General features: G+C 44.7%; 1 protein-coding gene across 12 annotated transcripts in view; it reads left to right on the top strand.

Annotated features, from left to right (window-relative positions):
- The window catches only part of Ppfibp1 (PPFIA binding protein 1), a 148,810-nt gene that overhangs the window by 30,495 nt on the left and 96,568 nt on the right, over positions 1-21,747 (top strand). For 10 of the 12 annotated variants that reach the window (XM_057761915.1, XM_057761905.1, XM_057761889.1 and 7 more), the window contains exon 2: positions 20,572-20,653. The gene's annotated coding sequence lies outside the window, so the exon portion shown is untranslated. Of the gene's footprint in view, positions 1-20,401; positions 20,418-20,571; positions 20,654-21,747 lie in introns of those variants that run through there. The other 2 variants (XM_057761852.1, XM_057761843.1) reach the window with 2 other exon arrangements.

The raw sequence follows: 21,747 nt of genomic DNA, 5'->3' as shown, positions 1-21,747 counted from the left end.
AAAATACGTGTAAGTGAGCTCAGTTGACATTCTCCAGCGAGGACACAGACTGGGAGGAGGGAAAGTTGTTTCTTCCTCCTCCTCCGAACCCAGAAGACCGTACTGACATCTACAGCGGAGCCCCAAATGCCAGTGGCCGCTGCTTCCTTTAAAGACAAAACAGAGTCTGTGCCGTGGTCTTTGTACAGAGATGAGCTGGTGGGGACGTCACACGCTCGAGGGTCTCACAGACAGAGTCTGTGCCGTGGTCTTTGTACAGAGATGAGCTGGTGGAGACGTCACATGCTCGAGGGTCTCACAGACAGAGTCTGTGCCGTGGTCTTTGTACAGAGATGGGCTGGTGGAGACATCACACGCTCGAGGGTCTCACAGACAGAGTCTGTGCCGTGGTCTTTGTACAGAGATGGGCTGGTGGAGACGTCACATGCTCAAAGGCGTCACAGAGTCTGTGCCGTGGTCTTTGTACAGAGATGGGCTGGTGGAGACGTCACACGCTCGAAGGTCTCACAGATTTGATTTGGAACTCTGTCCTCCTGTGAAATATATTACATTTCTATCGAGACCAAGGTTTTTTTCTTTATTTTCAAATAGTTGATAATCTTTTGTTTGAGAGTCAAACGATTGCCAGGTGTAGTACCTTTGACCTGTGCTCAGAAGGTAGAGGCCAGAGGACTGGAGTCCAGGGTCATCCTCACTTACACTGAATTTAAAGCCAGCCTCAGCTACCTGAGGCAAGGCCCCACCTCAAAGAACCAAATCATTCATTCACAAATAAATAAATAGATAGATAAATAGATATCGATGTTGCAAGGAAATAGGCTGCTTATTCATCCCGGCCGCTGGGCTAGCTTAGTCCAGAAATAACCACACAGAAATTGTATTCATTAAAACACTGCTTGTCCTATTAGCTCTAACTCCTTATTGGCCAATTCTTACATCTTAATTTAACCCATTTCTATTAATCTGTGTATCACCATGAGGTCGTGGCTTACCAGCAAAGTTTCAGCCCATCTATCTCCAGCAGCGGATACATGGCGTCTCCAGACTCCGCCCTCTTCCTCCCAGCATTCAGTTCTGTCTTCCCCGCCTACCTAAGTTCTGCCCTATCAACTAGGCCAAGGCAGTTTCTTTATTCATTAACCAATAAAAGCAACACATAGACCGAAGGTCCTCCTCCACCATGTAGATGCCAATAATAAATAAATAAATAAATAAATAAATAAATAAATAGGCTAGCTTGTGAGCACCCGGCTGGAGCCTTGCCAGGGGGGTTTGCCTGAGGACAGATGAATCTGCCCTGGGATGGAGACATAAACTAAGCCTATTTGTTTTATTTTGATGCTTTCGGGAATTCTGTCCATTTTTATTTTTGTTTCTTTTGAGGCAAGGTCTGTTGACGATTCATCCATTGCTGGCCTGGAACTCCTGGCAGTCCTCCTGTTTCAGCCTCCCCGGTTCTGGGAATACAGACGTTAACTACCATGTCCTTAAGGGGCATGTATTTTCTTTGAGGTAGACTTGCTGAGCACAGATAGAAGGGACACAGATGAGCGGAGAAGGTATGATTGAATCTCACACATGCCGCCAGTGTCCAACACATGTCCTTAAAGAAGGACTGGCGGTCTGTGGGGACTTTTGTGATGATACCACTTCATGTGGTCTGCTTGGGAGCTCTCTGTCACGGAATGACCACTTAAGGTGGCTCTCAGCATTCTATTTTAGGATGAGTAAATTGAGGTGGTGAAAGGTTTACCAACCTCTTGGAACTTGGAAGGGTGGAGCTGGTATCTAAATCTGGCCTGAATGACCCTTCATATTCTGCCCCCGGGGCCCTCTGTACTTCTCTGTGCCTGAGGCCCACTGCTGTCCTGTGCACTGAACTTTTTAAACGATGCTCGGGTAAACCTGGACAGGGTGGAGTCGTCCCTGAGTTATCCTGCCACCAGGAAGAGAGAATCGTCGGAACATTCGGCAAAGGCTTTCCTTTTCCGTTAACTTTCAGTTTCAAGGTAAAAGCTGAAAAGAAGATTAACAAGCAAAGGGAGTGTGTGTTTGTGCGTGATTAGTTTATGTACTAATCTAGTAGGGAATAGGGAAAGGAAGAAAAGTAGTCTGGGACGAGAGCCCACGTTTCTCTAGGATTGGCAGAGGGGGGTGGGTTCTAGAGGAAACCAAGCTTGTGGTAATTTTGGCCATGGAGCTGGGTCTTTTACCTGCCTTGAAGTCTTTTTTTAATTTTTATTTTTCAGTAGGTTTTATTTATTCTGTCCCTCTCACCTTCATTTTATATATATTTTTTTATCCTGTGGAATCGAGTTAGTGCCGTCTGATGGAACCAATGCCCTTGTCTCGATCTTGTGCAGTAACCACAGTGCTGTGTGTTTCTGCTTGGAACAGCCGTGCCGTGTCAGCACCACACTGCACTCCTTCCGTCTTCCGGCTCTTACCTCCCTCTCCGCTGCTGTGGTGTCCCCTGAGCCTTGGGTGGTGACATACATGTCCGTCCCATCAGGGCTTAGCACTCCTGCCTCATGGCCTTCAAACTCCACGGAGTTTCCCTAACGTTTTGTGTTATGCTTATCTTTTGTCTGCTTTCCAGCAGTGAAAGTCAGGGTGGGAATTAAAAAAATATACATATTCATTAATTCTTGGAGAATTTCATACATGTATATAATTATGTATATATCATTTACCCCTTACTCTTCCTCCTAAGTACTCCTGGGTCACTCCCCAGCTTTGCCTCCCAACTTTGTTCATTTTTTTAAAAGCATTGTTACTTTAAATCATGTGTATGTGTCTGTGTCCATGAGTGCATGCTACATGTGTGTGGGCACCTCTGAAGGCTAGAGGCATTGGATCCCCTGGAGCCAGAGTTACAGGTGTTTGTGAGCTGCCTGGTGGGGCATTGGGAATCAAACTCAGGTCCTCTAGAAGCTGCCTGGTGGGGCATTGGGAATCAAACTCAGGTCCTCTAGAAGCTGCCTGGTGGGGCATTGGGAATCAAACTCAGGTCCTCTAGAAGAGCAGTATGCTCTCTCAGTTGCTAAGCCACCTCCCTAGACCTCCCTGCACCACCTTCTTCTTTTTTAACCATTGAATTCAGTATGCGATGCTCATATACTCGGGTGTGGGGCCATCCACTGGAGTGTGAGTGAAATATCAGAGGTCACAGTCTGAGAGAAAACTTACTTTGCCTCCTCCAGAAGCCCCCAAGTGTCGGTAGCTGCTCAGCTAGGGGTCCGGATTCAGAAGTCCTTTCCGTTTTCCTGATGGGATGTGGACTGGCTGGTTCTTGTGCAGCAGACACAGCTGCAGTGAGCTCTAGAGAAGCGGTGGTTTTAACTCCGGAGACACCGTTTCTCTAGTCTGCCCTGATCTCTGCCTTTAAGATGGTTTCTTCCTGCTGGGCAGTGGTGGTACACACCTTTAATCCCTGCACTTGGGAGGCAATGGCAGATTTCTGTGAGTTCAAGGCCAGCCTGGTCTACAGAGCAAGTTTCAGGGCAGCCGGGGGTACATAGAGAAACTCTGTCTCAAAACAAAACGAAGCAAATCTTTCTTCCCCCTCTTTCAAATTGGTTCTTGAGTCTTAGGGGTAGGAGGTATGACAGAGATGTCTCATTTGGGGCTGGTTGTTCATAATGTGTTCTCTGTACTCTGATCTAGTGTGAGTTTCTGTTAAGTATCATACACTGTACAAAGAAACTTCCCCGATAAGGCCAGAGATATGTACTAATGTATGGATACAGAGGTACAGCTTCGGGGGTAGTTTGATATTATGTCTACTTAGCAAAATAATAGTAGTCCATTTACCTCTAGGGCCTAGGGGATCCCCAACTGTGGAATTTGGCCAGCTTTACAGTACTAGGGATACATCCCCCCTTAAATCCACCCAGAAGGCAAGCAGTTGGTTACCCATAATATTCATCCTACCATTGCACCCTTGGGCGTATCTTGCCATGCTGGTCATTACTGCACTTCACAAGGGTCACAGCTGGTCCAGACTGTTTTTGATACATACACCCTGTAGCCTGCCTAGTACTTTCTGTAATACCCATGACAGCTTAGCCAGCAGGGAGGAAACTTTCTGGTTAATCAGGAAGCAATGGCAATATCCCATATTGTTTAGTGAATCTCCGGGATGTCTGTGACCAACTGGTGGGGATGTATCCCATACCCGGGACCTTTTATTTGGCCACCTATGGATTCTGGTAGGAACATTACCTGCTCTGTAGGGTAGCTCCAGTTAAACTCTTTAATGTGAAGTGTGCGCCGTGTATGTATGTGTGTGTGTGTGTGTGCGCGCACACGCACGCGTGTGTGCTTGTGTGTTTTATAAAATAGGTTTCCATATGACTTTTCCAAACATTTGTAATGTTTGCTTTCCCTCCCGTCTACTTCCTTCTCTGCCTTATCCCCCGTCCCTCTCCCCACTTAAACCCTCCCCATTTCCCCCTTTCCTTTCCATGTTGTCTGTGTTCCACACCCCTCCTAGATGATCTATCTTTCCTCTTCAGTGGCCCTTTTACAGTTTCCTAGAGTCAACAGGTACTTCAGATTAAACACACGAATCTGAAGGGTCAACGCTAGGTAAGAGCCGTGCATATGTAAGAACATGTGACATCTGTCATTCTTGGCTGGGTTGTTTCACTTTCTGGTTCCCTCCATTTTCCTGCAGATTTCATTTCTCCTCACTGCTGAATAGACTTCCATTGTGTCCAGGTACCGCATATTCCTTATGCCTTTGTCAACGGATGGACATCTGGGCTGCCTTCACATCCTGGCTGTTGTGAGCAGAGCAGCAGTGAACATGGATGAACACTTGTCTCTCTGTTAGGATGTAGAGTGTTCTGGGCTATACCCAGGTGTGCTTGGGTCATATGGTAGATCTCTTTTTCTAGTTTCCCGAGGAGCCACCACCCTTATCTCCATAGTGACCTCACTAAGTGCATTTCCCTGGTGGCTGAGTTTGGTGAACACTCACAGAGTATCTCTCAGCCATTGCATTCCTCTTTCTGAGAACTCTCTGTTACGTGTTTTCTTGGTGTTTAGTTCTTTTGCATTCTGCCCCTCATCTCACCCTGTTCCCTTTTCTATAGCACAAACACACATTGCACATTAGTTCTGTGCTTCCCCAGGCATACGGTGTTCATATACACATGCATGTCTGGATATTTTTGTTGGCTGTTGCATAGTTACTTTAGCAGATTTATTTTAGCAGATTTATTCCTTCAACTCCCAGTGTGTGAAAAATGCCAGACTTTTATATGCAGCCCAAGTCTTTAAAGAAACTTATTCATTTTTATTTTATGTGCATTAGTGTTTTGCCTGCATGTATGTATGTATGCAGGAGCCGGATTCCCTGGAACTGTAGTTTCAGACAGTTGTGAGCTGCCATGTGGGTGCTGGGAATTGAACCTAGGTCCTGTGGAAGAGCAGCCAGTGCTTTTAACCACTGAGCCATCTCTCTACTCCCTCAGCTCAGTCTTTAAATGACTCTACCATGCTGTTGGCCTAGACTCTGTTCTTTGATGTTAGGTTGTCCCTAGTTACTCAGTGATTCACTTGGTACATTGTTGCATAGAGAGGGGCCACTTGTTAGTCCTGGCCGCCAGACTTGCTTAGCCCTGAAAGAACCACACAGAAACTGTATTAATTAAATTACCGTTTGCCCATTAGCTCTAACTTCTTATTGGCTAACTCATCTCCATTAATCTGTGTATTGCCTCGTGGCAGTGATTTACCAGAGATTCTAACCCTGGAGGATCCATGGCTTCTCTCTGACTCTGCTTTCTTCCTCCCAGCATTCAGTTCTGTTTTCCCCGCCTACCTAAGTTCTGCCCTATCAAAAGGCCAAGGCAGTTTCTTTATTCATTAACCAATGAAAGCAATGCATGAACAGAAGAACCTCCTACACCAGTACACAGCTCATTTTTGTGGATTCCTGGAAGTGGTGTTTGTAGGTCACAGCTTCCATGTATTTTAAATGTTGCCACATGCTTCTGTCCTGCCTTTCAGAGGAGTCTGAAGCATGGTTAATAAAAACTCAGAGAAATTGGGGTTCAACCTGAAGGTCAGAAAAGCAAAATAGCCAGCCACTGGCCCTTACCTCAACCTCAGTCCAAAAATTGGCAATCTTGCCTCCAGGAATCTCAGAATGAGGCTGTGTCTAAGAGCTGTCTCTTCCTGTCTTAAAATTGTCTCTAGTTTTTGGGTTAAAGGCATGCACCACTACCACCTGGCTTCTGTGGCAAGCTAGGTTTAAAGGTGTGTGTCCTGGCTGCCTGGTCTGTAAGGATGGCCAGTGGGGCTGTTTTACTTTTCTGACCCTCAGGCAAGTTTTATTCAGTAAAATACAAGTGAAATGCCACTACAGAAGTCTCTTGATCTGTATTGTACCAATGGTTCCGGTATACTCTGGAAGGATGCCCAGGAAACTCAACGGGTATTATCTAAGGGTAGGATCAGGCACAGTGAGGATGCGTAAGTAGCAGAGACACCAATAACTTCTTGTTTTCCCGAACATTTCTGAATGGGTGTTCCAGGGAGAATCCCTTGTTAAAATGCTTGGGATCTTTCAGATTTTTGCAATATTTGTGTAGAATTTTGGACTGAGCTTCAAAAATGCTCAAGCTTTTTCATAGTATTTTAGATTTGGGCTGGTCTGGTCAATTCATACCACAGTTTTTAGTACTTAGAAAAAGTCTCATGTTAACTCAGATTTCTTAGGTTGTTAAAAAGATTGCTTTAGTCTCATTAAAAAAAGAAACAACACAATTTTTTTAAATAAAAGTACATTAAATTTTAATGTGTGTGTTTTTGTGTGTCTCTGTGTGTGCATACATGCGCACATGCGTGTATCACAGTACATGTGTAGAGGTCAGAGGATATTTTGTAGGAGTTGATTCTCTCCTTCCTCCATGTAGGTTCTTGGGATTGAACTCAAGTCATGAGCTTGTCAGGTACCTGAACCCACTGAGCCTCTCAAGGCCCTCATTTTTAAAGAGCTTAATTTGAAGATAAAAGAACAGGTTCTGGGTCCATTCTCATGATCAGAGCAAATTGCAGATCCTGGAAGCTAGGTCTCAAGGTGCCATCATAGCACCTGGTGCCGTTACATTCATTCCTGCCTCAGCCCAGGACTGCCAGACTGCCTGCTGTGTACCTTTGGGGAAGTCTCTATGTTTAATTTATCATTTTGGGGTGTGTGCTTTAAAGGCATGGGCTGACTTATGGGCTATGTTGCCCTCAAAGGTTCGGACTGTGTGAGCCAGTTGTAAACACAGCTTCCTTCTATTCTACATGCGTGTGATGTGTCTGAGATGCTGAGGGCTTGGCAAGCTTGGAACCTGGTCCTCTCTTCTCAGCTGGAGATGGTGTACTCAGTATTTTGCATAAAAGAAGAATCAATGTACGTTTTATGAATATTTAAGAGTCAATCAATAGTATCGTTTAAGAACAGTCTTCTTGAGCCTGGAATGAGGACTTTGGAGGTAAGAACGTTGGCTGCCCTCCCAGAGGACCCATGTTCAATTCCCATCACCCACACTGCAGTTGACAGTTGTCCGTGATCCAGCTCCGAGTGATCTGACACCCTCACACAGATATACGTGCAGTCTATATATCTGTGTGAAGACATTCCCTTTCGTGTTTTCCTTCAAAGCCTCCACTTCATCTTCTTCACAGCCTCTGATGTGTCTGTCACCCAGCAGGTTTGCACAGATACTATTTCCAAGTTGCTGCAAGAATACCTCCTGTGGGAGGTTCCTGCTTTCCAGGTCCCTCCTCCTCCTTATCTTTCTCTCGTGGAGTCTCCTCTTCTTCTCTCAGGCCACCAGCCCTGCCAGCATCTTCTCTAGGTGTCGGTAATGGCCATTGTCTTGTTTACTGTCAGACTACCCTGTGATCTCTGCTTCCAGGACAAGTGACGACTTACTGTCAGCTCTTTGGCAGAGGAACAGACAGCAATCTTTTGATTTTTTTTTCATCTGTTGACTTCCTACCCACTCTCTTGAAGCTGCCATGATTTCTTCCCCATAATTTTCAAGTGTCTTTCTGCAGTCCCCACTTACTCTCTAGGGATGATGTGATGGAGGAAGGTCATTTGTCAATAAACAAACTGCCTTGGCCCATTTGATAGGCTACCCCTTAGGTGGGTGGAGTAAACAGAATAGAATGCTGGGAGGAAGAGGAAGTGAGCTCAGACTCGACAGCTCTGCTCTCTGGAGCAGACACCATGCTCTCCTCTCCAGAGCAGACACGATGAAGCTCTGACCCAGGATGGACGTAGGCTAGAATCTTCCCGGTAAGCGCACCTTAGGGTGCTACATACATGAACAGAAATGGGCCAAGCAGTGTTTAAAAGAATAGAGTTTGTGTGTCGTTATTTTGGGGCATAAGCTAGCCAGGCAACCATGAGCCGGGCTGTGGGAAGAGGCCCGCAGCTCCCTACTACAGATGGCGCCCACGTGGATAACTGCATCCACAGAAAGCCTGAGAAAGCTTGGGAAAGAATAGAGTAAAGCGTGTTTTCTTGGTAGCAGCAATTTCTCGGGTCTGCTCTGCTTGCTAGAGGCAAGCAAGTGCTCTCATCTAAGAGAGGCTTCCTGACTCAGCTTCAGCTGTGAAACCTTGCAGCTCATTTAAGAGGTCCTACCACGAAATACTTAAAACGGTGTTGGTGAAAAGCTGAAGGCATGCTTTTCGGTTTTCAGCCATAGCAGGAAAAAAATTGTGCTGTTTTAAAATGCCGGCTTTCTGGGCCATCCTGCCAGGGCAAACTCTGACTGTTTGAGGCAGGAGGGCTGACTACAGAGAGAGGAGTTGAATGTTGTCTGTGGATATAGTATTGCAGCTTGTTTGCTGGCAAGGACCTTGAAACGCCACAGAGTTGTGGTGGTAAACATGGCTACAGCCGGTACCTCAGCCATGAGGCTGGAAAGCTAAGGAATGGCTGAATCCAGCCGTCAAAGCCACGGCTTTCATCCTACTGATATTGCTTGGTAAATTAAAGACTCATGTGGTCAGAAAAAGAGAGATATACAGTAAAGAGAGATTCAAAGACAAAGAAAACTTTAAATGATTTACAGTGTGTTTAAAAATATATGCAGGCTGAAAGTTAAAGTTCTTAAAAGTAAAATAAGGAAGAAAGATAGTAGTTGGGTGTGGTAGTACACACCTTTAATCCCCAACACTTGGAAGGCAGAGGGAGATTGACCTCTGAGACTTCAAGGTGTGGTAGCACACGCCTTTAATCCCACTGCCTGGAAGGCAGAGACAGAAGGATCTCTGAGAGTTCAAGGACAGTCTGGTCTACAGAGTTATTCCAGGACAAATATATACAGAGAATATAAAACAAAAGTAAAAATAAACAAAATAGAGTTAAAATAAAGCTGCACAAAGATGGAAAATACACAGAGAATCTTGATACTGTATGCTATTATGCTCTCTTTGAATTGTTTGAATGCTGAGGAAGGAGCAGCAGATGCTAAAAGATATTTGTTTATAAGTGCTGCTGAACTAATCCAAGATATATATTTTCAAAATACCTTGACTTTAAAATTTGAATCTAAGGACATGATGCTTTGGAAAGGAGTTTCTTCTTTTGTTTTCACAGAGGATGAGACTCTGTCGATTTTTTCTATTCCAATATGGTATGATAGACCACGCCCTCCTGAAAGGTTGCTGTGAACACCTTCAGAAAATTACTTCACTCAACTGCCGACTGAGATGACCCTGGCACACAGGTTACTCCATGAAAGATCTGAATAACAGCGCCCCCATTCAGCAGGAAGCAGTTTGGAGAGAAATAACTGCGCCCATGTTCCCATATATTGTTCATAAATGTTCTTTTACATTTAAAGAGGGGATGATATAGATGTGAATAATTTGCATTGATATGAATCTTGGTTTACTGATATTAATTTAAGGTCAATTTTATTATATGTATATGTATTTCTGATATTGATTAAGGTATTGTGATTGTGTAGTTCACTTAAAAATGTAATGTATATAGGTTGTTAATGGATAATTATCAATAATAGTCAAGTTTGTAGTTATGTTAGATTTTCTAGATGTGCATGCTTATATTTTAGATAGACATTCTTCATATCTTTCAAAGATTATAAAATATGGCATTTTAAGTGCTTTAATAACTTAGGGTTTTTCATGACAATGAGACACTCTGCTCCTGGCAGCACCAATCTACTTCAAGAAGAAAGAAGACGGGCATCGAAGAGGCACCTTATGGAGTTTGATAGCTATTTGGGCAAGAAACTGCTCTTGCCTGGACTATTGTATAAACTGGACACAAAGAACCCGCAGAGAGAGGACTGCTGAACTTGCCTAAAGGTGAGATGATCTTTTGGGGTTCCTGATTCATGAAAGAGACATGAATTCATGTGAGACATTCTGCAGGACACAGCAGATAGTGACTGAACTGCCTTTGAAATTTCCTGCTTCATGGAAATGTGTGCTGGAAACTATGGGCCTTTAGGCCGAAGATGGATGCCCCAACGGTACAGAGAAACTTTGGGTGACTGTCAAGGTAGCGAGATGTCTCTGTCATTTCTAGAGTTTAGAAGTTGCTTACTTTTTGTTTGCTTAGGTAATATTGTATTCTTCTGGAGTCTTTGATGGAGTTGAATAATAGATAGATAGTTATAGTTATAGTTTTCCTTAGTTATGATAAAGATAAAAGAGATGTAAATATTGTAATTTTTACTTGATAACTGTTTTGTTATATGTAATTTTGCTATGTTAAAGTTAAAGCCTTCCTTTTTTTTTTTAAACAGAAAAAAGGGAAATGATGGAGGAAGGTCATTTGTCAATAAACAAACTGCCTTGGCCCATTTGATAGGCTACCCCTTAGGTGGGTGGAGTAAACAGAATAGAATGCTGGGAGGAAGAGGAAGTGAGCTCAGACTCGACAGCTCTGCTCTCTGGAGCAGACACCATGCTCTCCTCTCCAGAGCAGACACGATGAAGCTCTGACCCAGGATGGACGTAGGCTAGAATCTTCCCGGTAAGCGCACCTTAGGGTGCTACATACATGAACAGAAATGGGCCAAGCAGTGTTTAAAAGAATAGAGTTTGTGTGTCGTTATTTTGGGGCATAAGCTAGCCAGGCAACCATGAGCCGGGCTGTGGGAAGAGGCCCGCAGCTCCCTACTACAATGATGTCATCTCCTTTCTTTCGTGAAAAGATCCTGGCCAGGGGTCACAAATTCAAATGTCAGCAGGAGGTGTTGAGATGAGACGCAGGGACTATAGTGCAATCTGTAAGTGTGCCCTGTCTAAGCTGGGGAGGGTATGGTGACCTTTGCCCCTGGGAGGAGCTTGGGCGTAGTGTGGCTCCCTCTTCTGTTTTCTCTGTGTGAGCTCTGACCCTGTTGAGATCATCCTGTGTAGTCCATCGGCAGACAGGCAAATAGTCAACACCTCGCTTCACTTCCCTTTGCCACATCAGCTCTCATTTTGTACCCAGCTCTGTCTTTACGGGGTTCTGTGTTTTCTTTCCTGTCCCAGGGGTTTCCTCCTTTGCTGGCGACTTTTTCTTTTTTCTGCGTAAGAACTCTTAAGCTAGTCCTTAACACTTGTTGTGCTTTTGCGTTGGTCCTGGTGACTGAACTCAGCTTGTTGGGATGGGAGTCTCTCCATCGCTCCTTTCCCAGCCCTAGCTGCTTACCTGTGTCCTTGGGGCCTCATCTTTTCTCTGTCGTGGCCAACTGAGTTTATGGGTTTGCACTGGATGGTTGATTAAGACAGGGTTCCATGTAACCAGATAGGGTTTGAACGCCTGTATCCCTTGAACTCCTGGTCTTTCGTCTCTTGACTCCAAGTGCTGTGCCCACAGGCATTCACCACCACACCAGCTATTACCTTACCTCTTGACACGCTTTGCATATGTTAATTGTACAAGCCAGTGTGTTTCCTCGTGAATGTCCACGACACCTGTAGCATTCTTTATATTTACCCTGTCCATTTTCCCCCTCAACCCCACCCCCACCTTTTCCTTGTTCCCCCTGCAGCCCAGGATCTCCTCACTCCTTAGCCCTTACTCTAAGGCAAACTGTTATTTTCACACTCATTCTTGAGGTTCTGAGATTGTACTAACTTGAATTTTCGTCTTTGAACGTAATTTTACCACCTGTTTTTACTTGTTCACATTGCCATATCCCAAATACTTTATCTCAGAGATTTTTATCACTGTTTATTGTACTGTGCTGTTGCCCCTGGCCCAACTCCACCTCTGGGAATGGGGCTCACTCCATGGCCCTCTCGCCCATCACCCATCCAGCTCCTCAGTGCCTCTTCCGCTATTTCAGAGTGGCGTCTTCCCTCTGACTTAGCTGCTATTTATATCTTCCTTTGAAGACTTTCACTTAGAAATTAGCCATCTAGGTGGCTTTTCCTTGTCTTCCTCTGCTTTCTCATCGACCCGTGTTACCCCGTGGAAAGCCCAGCTCTAGCCAGGCTATGCCTTGGCCTAGAAAACCTCTAGAGCCGCGAGACAGCAAAGCTTACTGCCTTGCTTGCCGTCGTTGTCAGGTATCTGTCTGCACGCTTCTCTCCCTGTCCCTCCGGATAATCTAAGCTCCTGCCCACTGGCATCATGGCTGTTGCTGAACACTGTGCTTGGACCCTGTGCTTCTTGGCTGCTTTTCCGTTTTCTTCTTCCAGTGCCCCATTAGCTACATGAGATTCTGCATCACCTGCAATGTCCATCTAACCTGTCATCCCTTCCTTAGTATGCCCTATAGCTACCTTTAGTTGTGAGCTGCTGTCCCATTTTGGCTTTTTCAGCTTTTCGTCTGTGCGTCTCCTATGCCATCTGTCATTAGTTCATTTTGCAGAACATTTATAAACCTCTCAGTCTCTTCCTTGGAAAGATTCTGTGCTTTTTAAATTTTATGCCCAGTAGAGAGGATAATGAAGTGGTAGGTACCGAGTGTGGGTTTTAATTGGAAATTCACGATACTAATAATTAAAGCATAAGACCGTTGAATTTTCTCTCTCCTTCCAACTTGGCAGATTAGAATTCATGGAGCTTCTCTTCTTCCGAGTGTCATACGTGGCACCTGACAAGGACTCGGTCAAAGAGAAAACCTTCCTTGTCCCCATCTTGAATGCTTCTTCTTTACTAAAAATTAGCTCCACAATTGTACAGGGACAGCTGTCTGCAAACCGTGGGCGATGACGTTATCCTATAGCCAAGCTGGTTTTGTTCAGAAGTGTCATGTTGGACAGACATTGGATTCAGTAACAGAACAAAAAATTAATGTCTTCAGCTTTTAATATTCTTGGCTTTGCTTTTTCTGTCATTTGACAAAAGTTCTAGTTAGGATAATATAACTCTTGTGTGCTTTCTTGTTTTTAGAATTCTATTTTCATTTTTTTATCTTTTTCCATTTTCATGTATGCTTGTGTATGTGTGCATGTTTGCATGTGTGGTGTGTATGCTTGCATGTATGTATGGGTACATATACATGTGTGTGCATGCTTGCATGTGTGTGCAGATACACATTGTATCAGCCTGTGTGTGCATGTGCGTGTGTGCACACATTAGGAACCTGAAGTTGATAACAAGAACCATTCTCCATTACATTTCTACTTTATTTCCTGAGGCAGGACCTCACAATCAAACCCAGGTCCCCAATATGGCCAGTCACCCTAGACAGCTTGCTCTGTGGATCCTACCTCTCCCTTTTCAAGGCTAGAATTACATGAATCTACTCTTTTTTACCTGACAGTTTCTCTGGGTCCTGGAGGTCCAGACTCTTATGACAGGTCTGAGCTTTCTCTCCAGCCATATTTTCACATGATAATACAGTAGTTTTAAAAAGTCAGTTATTTATATACTTATATTTGACACTGTTCATCACTGAGAAAGTCAGTTTATATTGATTTTTTTCTTATTCTCACGTATGTGTGCATGATGTATGGGAGTCACAATTTTGTGACGTTTCCTATGGTCATTGTGCTCCTGTTCCTGGTTCCTTGAAGTCACGTTTCCACTTTGTGGAGTCAGTTTGGTGGAAACGCACCTGGGCACGCGTAATTGGATAAAGACCATCGGGAGGGTGGCTGCTCTGTGGATAGTAGAAGGAACGGCCTAGTTGGAGGAACAGATCGCAAGGAGTGCGTCCCTTGGGCTGTATCCTGTCCTGAGGGCTCCTTCCTGGCCACCATGAAAAGAACTGCACCCTTCCCCGAGATGGTAGACTGACACCCGAAACTGGGAGACAGAGCAGGTGATCCTCCCTTGTTTATGTGACAAGAAGACGTGCTTAGCCAATCCGTCTTCCAGGTCCTAACCATTGGTAATTCCCTGGGCCTGTCTTAGCGAATGTCCTAAGAAGTGGACCACAGTGAGGCCTAGGGTTTATGCCCATAATCACAGCAGGATGAAGAGGAAGGATCAAGAGTTCAGGGCCAGCTACTGATAGATGATGAGTTTGAGGCTAGCCTGGTCTACGTGAGACTTTTAGTTAAAAAACAAAGCCAAACCAAAATTAGTGGGTAGGTTTGACATATAAACCCTTTCCGTCTTTTCATAGAAGTAGCATCATTGTGAGAAGTGCATGCGCAAATCTTTATTATTTCTCCAGCTTTAAGCGTAACGTGGAAGCCGATGGAAGGCTATTATAGATTTAAGACTTTTGGTAACCTTTACCAGTTTCCTATTTACTCTGCTGTACAAGCATTTGACAGTTTGTCCTATGCTAAAGTGAAGAGGGAGGGAGGGAGGGAGGGAGGGAGGGAGGGAGGGAGGGAGGGAGGGAGGGAGGGGAGAAAAGCTTTGGTGTTGGCCTTGATTGGTATGGTTTTAAGAAGTGGGCTGGCCTTTTTTGGTGGCAAAGGCTTTCATGTAGACTTGGCTTGCAGTGTTTTGTTATTTCCTTAATCAGTGATTGGGGCACTTGGGTAGGAAATGTTTTAGCCTATATCCTCCTTAGAATTGTGATGGAGTCTCGAGGTTTGTGAAATTTACATGCCTCCCTCTTTCATGGAAGCAGGATTTAGGGGAAGAGTCTGTACTGTGTTGGGTCAGCAGCAAAAGCACTCAGAACAGGCTGCCCCTTTCCCAGATCTGTGGGGACCTCGCTGGGATTGGTCTGCTGGTTTGTGGAGTTCTCTTGACGTCCTGAGTGTTACATAGTCGTGAGCTGAGGTCACTGACTTTACTAATGCATTCGGGTGTGTGTGTTTCATAGGGACCTGAGTGTTTTAACATCATGTTTTGAGAGGCATGTTTGCAGAAGCATGTTTTAGCTAGTGGTTTGGTGGAAGAGCTTACTTCTGCAGAATGCCTTGGGTGTAGGTGGTGGTGTCTTGGGGTGACAAGCACCTCTTCCTTGATTCAGCGGGGAGTCAGGGTATTTCACAGTCTTTCTGAGCATGTGATGACCGTCACCCATTTGTTTGTGATTTACACAAGACTTAAGAGCCCACTCCCAGTGTGGTTTAAACTGGGTTAGACACCAGCCTAGTGTATTTGATCTGACCTCCTCCACACACTGTTACAGCCACAGGTTTCTAGGATTTTGGACTCAAGGCTGTCTTGCCCTGGAATCCATGACCCTGTGTGTTACCCTTCCTTCTACCTTTAGAAGCAACCATTCAGCCCCCACCCCATTTCTTTAAGGTCCAGCCCAGGTGGCTCTTTCTGCTAGTCGATTATCTGTGAAACCTTGAACAATTCTGCCTGCATGGGGAGCAGGGGAGGAGGTGGGGTAGGAAGTGGAGGGCAGGGGAGGAGCCTCTCAAATGCCCATCAGTCATCAACCCCTTTTCAGTACACAAGGGCAGGGGGTTACACGGAGGTGACACATTTCCTCCAGAAGTCCCAGCGAAGTCAGGAAGTGTGGGGATGATTCAGGAAGGGGTCATCTTCCTGTGCACGGATGGGCGGCTGCGGCTGCATCGAGCCCTTATTGCTAGGCCGTGAAGAACGGTGCTTGATGATTTCTGCCAGTGTCTGTGCCACCTCTCCCAGGTGGGAGTCCCGTGGGAATGATGGGACCAGGTGGGTACAAATCTGGGAAACGCCTAGGCTTAGTGGAGAGTGCACATGCTAAGACTGATGTTGAGCAATTAGCTTGATTCCTTGACTACTTATGACAGTAAAGAACATGATAGCTTTTATTTCCTTAATACCCTAAGATTAGGTCTAACCATGGCACCAGAAAGGACTTAGACCTGCAGGGAAGTCCCATTTATATTATTTTTGATGTCTTAGCCAATTAAGAGGGACGTTTTATTGTATTGATATAACACTGAGAACTAATAAGCCTTTTGAGGTTTGATTGCATTTATATGGCTTGTCTAACATTAGATCAATGTCTTTTTAGCACAGAGATTAAGAATATGATCTGTGCCGCTGGATCACCTGGGTTCTGATCCTGACTCATTCTCCGCTCAATCTGGGGCAGGTTACTCAATTTCTCTGCCTCAGTTCTTTGTCCAGTTTATTTCCCACTTGAAGTTTTTGTCTCAATTAAATTGACTAATTTTTTTTGTTTATTTACTAAAGATAAAGCTCTCAGTATCTGGTATGTATTTTCCCAGTAAACATTAGTAAACATTAGTGTGTCATAAATGATGTCATCAGAGCAACCAAAGTTTGAACAGGTTTGGTAGATATCAGGCAGTGTCACCGAACAAGGATTGCTGTTCCTTATTTGAGGAGGAGCAAGCTTTTTCTTAAAGGGGTAGACACTACACAGCTTATGCCCTGTGGATCTCACAGTCTCGGTTGCTCTAGTAAATTCTTCATTGCATCTTGTAGGCAGCAGCTATGGACAGTATATCGATACATGGACATAATTGTATCCCAGGCAAAATTTGATTGACCCAAATAGGTGGCAAGCCATGTTTGTTATGTACAGACCCTTGCCGTGGATACTTTAATCGTGTCTGCTTCCATGGACACCGGGAGGGCCGGCTTTAGAACAGTCACGAATGTATTCCTTGAAGGCGACACAGAAGTCTCTTATTTAAGGGGTTGGAGCATTTTCTTAGAGTTTGAACCTGGGTTGTGGAAAGGATCAGGGTTTGTTTTATTCAGTGGACACAGATGCACTCTGTTCCTTCTATCATCCCCATATAGAGAGGGTTTGTGGGGAAACAGAAAACGGTCTGTGATTGTGCTTGTCAGTACACTGAGGGTTTTTCTCCCAGGCTGTGTGTATGGGTGTGGATCTTTTATTTCTTATTTTTTAGTTTAATAACGAGCTCTTGTTTTTAAATTGAAGTTGCCAGTGGGCCTTTCTGTGAGGGGTTGACTGTGTTGCTGGGTTTGTATTTATAGTCTGGGTCTGGGTCTGAGGAAGTGACCAAAGTCCGCTGCATTCCATTGAGACTGCTCAACAAAGACCATCTTTGACTCAGGGAAACAGGGCCTGTGATGAAAACTCAAAAACCTAATGATTACTGTTTATCAATGTTTCTATGTGTTCTGTTTTGCCTGGGCCAGATAATCAGAGCTTTGTGCTGAGGGCCAGATTGGATACTCGCTACCCCTCAATCCAGAGAGAACTCCTCCGGAGTGGGTTCAGGCAGCGCTTAACTTCCTTGTGGCCCCATTTGCATTTTGGATGTTTTAAAGTGGGTGTTAGAGAACACAAGTATATTTTCTTCTCTTACCAGAACCCTTACTGTGTGTCCAGCAGAGAGGTCGCCGGTGTGGTCGTGGGACCCAGGAAGTCACTGATGTAGGGAAATCATTATGTCTTACTCTTTGTCACAGAGCTGGCTTTCCCATCTTCCAGTTCTGCGGTGTTGTGATGAAATGCTTGAGACTAGGTAGGTTATAAAGGAGAAGTCTTTCTAGGCTGGAACTCATATTTTCCCAGAAGGGATCCACTAGAGATGGACTGTGGGTGTAGCTCAGTGTAGAGGGTTTGCCTGGCACGAGCCTGGTTTCGTTCCCCAGTACCATTTTTTAGAAAGGAGAGAGAAGATTGGGGAGATTAGGTTTTGTGTTTCAGTTCACCGTGTGTGTTGGCTCATTGGGTTTTTCTCACTGGTTGAAATGCTCAGTATTGTTTGCTTTCATTGCGCTTAACATTTATTTGATTATTATTTGTATTGATTATCTCAGTTCTTTCATAAGCAACTCAGTGAGTCACTTTTAACCAAGTTGTGGGAGGGGATGTCTGTCTGTCTGTCTGTCTGTCTGTCTGTCTCTATCTTCTATCTAACACAATTTTACATACTGCCGACTGTCACACATCCACTGACTCCTGCCTCTGTTCTCAGAATCACCTTCCAGCTGTGCTTCCTAGAAGGTGACTCTGAAAGTGGTTTTGGGGGCTGGAGAGAAGTCCCAGTGGGGAAAAATTCATACGACTGTTGCAGAGGACTCCTTAGGTTCCCACAACCCACATCGGACCGCTCACAACTTCTTAGAACTCCAGCTGCAGGGGACCTAAATATTTTAAAAAAAGAAAATTGGTTATCAGTTCAATTTTCATTTTGGAGTGCAGCTTGATCTGAAAGCAAGGCTTGTCTTTATGAACACCACCAGTTGCTGAAGTGTGCCTATGAAACTGACTTTAGGAATAGCAAAACAGACAGATGCTTTCTTGATGTGACTTCATGGGATGTGAGAAACTCCTTAAAGATACATGCCTAAAATGTCCTTGCCGGTGAAGCGTTCTGTGTCGGTGTTAATGCCTGTCCCTTTGGAGCTCTTGTAGAGGAGGAGAAAAGAGGAAATAGATACCTTCAGCTGGGGCTGGTCTTGGCTTCCCTGCTGGATTTGGCTCCTGAGGTTACTGTGTCAGTGTGTGTCTTGTTAGGGGGGTGTTATCCCCTATACACACTAATGTGACGTCAGGACATTGAGCATCTTATGTTTTCAGTTGATTAGTGTTTTATTTTCAGACAGGTTCTCACACAGCCCAGGGTGCCTGAATTTGTGAAGTGGTATAGGCTGGTGTTGAACTTGTGACCCTCCTGCTTCTGCTACTCAAAAGTATTATGACTTCATAATCTTCAGTGCTGAGAATGCCACTTTGCATAAATGTATGAACTGAAACAGTGGAAGTGTGTTTAGGACTTTTTATGAAAAACTTGAAAATTGTGTTCTAATCCTGTCAAAACTTATTTTAACAGTCAAAAAAATGGAAAGCAAGCAATTCAAACAGAAATTTTTAAAAAAATCCAACATTCTTACAAAATACAATCTAGAAATACTAATTTGCTACTTCTGTGCTGAGGAATGGTGGAAAAAAGGTATTAAAAGTCTTTGTTTTTATAATTGAGCCATTATACTTCTACAAGAACAGAAACCTTTGTATGTACGATAAAAACTCTTCAGTTCATAATATACAATAGTCCTTTTAAACTTTAATCTTTGAAAGGAAACTTTTTAATGTGAAAGACAGTTGAACTACATCAACAAAACATTACACAGAGAAAGCCAGAAAAGAGAATTACACTAAGGTGCTTATGTTTCCAAACTGCTTTCTTGGCCTAAATTTATTCTTAATTTTTATTAAATAAATAAGCATGTGATTAATGGTAGAAGTGTAAAACCCCAAACTTCATGGCTTTGGAGTGACTGTTCTGCCTCTGTAGAAGTTCACACATGCAGAGTTTGGAGGTGGGCATGAGTTTGAGGAACTTCCTTAAACAAGCTCTGTGTGTGTGTGTGTGTGTGTGTGTGTGAATTAGAAGAAATTGATTTTATTAAAGACAATCTTGAATCTGAGCTGAGGTGTCTCAGTCCATGCTTACAGGTACTCCTTCGTGTGAGAGCGTGTTTGGCATAAAGAATGAGCTATGTGTTCATTGTTAAGGCTGAAGTCATGTAACATGCATGAACTGAATGCCAGAAACATTCAGATTTGTTACATGTTTGAATTTGAATTGGTTTTTGGTCATTGTACGTTCTGAAACCTTTTATTGCTGCCAAATTTTCCATGACTGTACACTCAGTTATGTGACCCCACATGGGGTGTGTTCTAAACAGCTCAGTGACAATTTACGCAATGTTTGCATAGTAATAAGCATTACAGGAACCTAGACATGATTTGGCGTACACAGAATGGCGAGCGTGGGACATGCACAAGTTCTGGGTCCTTTATATAAGGGCCTTGAGCATCCTGAGATTCTGGTCTCTAGCAGGGGGTCCTAGAACCAGTAGCTGGGCAGATATAGACTAATAATACATTATAATATATTAATATAATAATATAAATGTATTCCAAAGCTATGATTCATGTATTTGCCCAACACCTGCTCAGAGAGCACCCACCATGTGCTCATACTTTAGTGATAAAAATTAATGGTGGTGGTATAGCAGAAAATCCATCTTTAAGGACTATTTGGGGCTGTCCGTAGCTGGGGTGCACAGAGTGGCAAGGAGCCACAGGAAGAGAAGGAGGTGCTGGATGTGCGAAAGGGATCAGGTGGAAGGCAGTCCTTCACAGATTTTTAATTTTTCATAACTCCTGACATATTATGTTATGTGCTTTGTTTATATAACAGTTTTCCACCTAAGCCCCGTTTCCCGCTGGGCTATGATTTGAAATTTGTTTTAACATTAATTTTATTTCTTTTCAGTACAGAACTTCTATGGATCAGTTTGCCAAGGGCGTGCAAGATTGGAAGAGCTGAGAAAAATCAGCGTTGAGCTCGTTTTTTTGTGAGTAGGCTTACCACGTAGTCGTTCATTTCTGACACCCTTATCCCTGTAGTTAGCGATCTACACATCCCGTCGTAGAACTCCCAGCACACCCTCTCCTTACACGCTTCTAACCGCTAGGAGCAGCCTGGCAGGCATGGGCGTGTGCAGGCTTAGACATGTCTCCATCTGGTACTGAGCAGGAAAACACAGGCCTGGTAGCCCATCAAAGGCACCACCTTCTTCCTTCTCAGGTGCTTTGTTGCCTTTTGCCTTCACACCCTGTGTTGGCTTGTCCCCAGGAGTGAGGCTGCTTGACCCCTCCGTGACCCCACAGACCGAGGAATTGTTTTCATGTGGCTCACTGGCCTCCTTTCTCCCCGTTCCTCTTGCCCAGTGGTGGCTCGGTTGCTGAACTTCTGCGGGGTGGTCAGCATTTGATTTATTCCCTGAGTTCTTCTCCTGTGCTCTTACTTTATGCCAAGCACTCTGACCCTGCTACCTCATCACCAGGTAGGCAGTGAGTAGTAGATACTTCAGCCGCTGAGAGAAGGGGGCTGCTGAGGGTCAGAGCGCACTGTCAGTCATCCGGATGGTGGATGTGGTCACAGCACTGTCTGGCTTGGACTGCCGTATTCTCAGTAGCGTTAGAGTGCTGTTCCTGTCGTGGTGGTGCCAGGACGCTGGTGTGCCAGGACTCTGGAGTGCCAGGACGTTGGTGAGCCAGGACGCTGGTGTGCCAGGATGCTGGTGTGCCAGGATGCTGGTGAGCCAGGATGCTGGTGTGCCAGGATGCTGGTGTGCCAGGACACTGGCGCCTCCTGGGATGTGATCCTAACAGAAATATGATTCTGATCATTCTCAACCCTGACAGGAAGGAAGAGAGGAAGGGAGGGAGGAAGGAAGGAAGGAGAAACATTATTCTGTGTTAGAGTTAAGAGGTGACTGTCCCTGGATCTCTGTGGCCTTGAGAAGCTGACCTCCCAAGGGCTCGAGGTTTCACGCCCAGAGAGACCAAGTGTGGTCTCACTAGGTAGCTTCACGGAACCAGTGTCACAGGTGAATCCGTCTGAGTGAGCGGCATCTCCATTAACAGCCACTGGTACTGCAGCTCT

Source organism: Chionomys nivalis, chromosome 1 (assembly GCF_950005125.1).
Source record: "Chionomys nivalis chromosome 1, mChiNiv1.1, whole genome shotgun sequence".
NCBI classification, from domain to species: domain Eukaryota; kingdom Metazoa; phylum Chordata; class Mammalia; order Rodentia; family Cricetidae; genus Chionomys; species Chionomys nivalis.
Note: the sequence above shows the minus strand (reverse complement) of the source record. Positions and strands in the feature narration are given on the sequence as shown.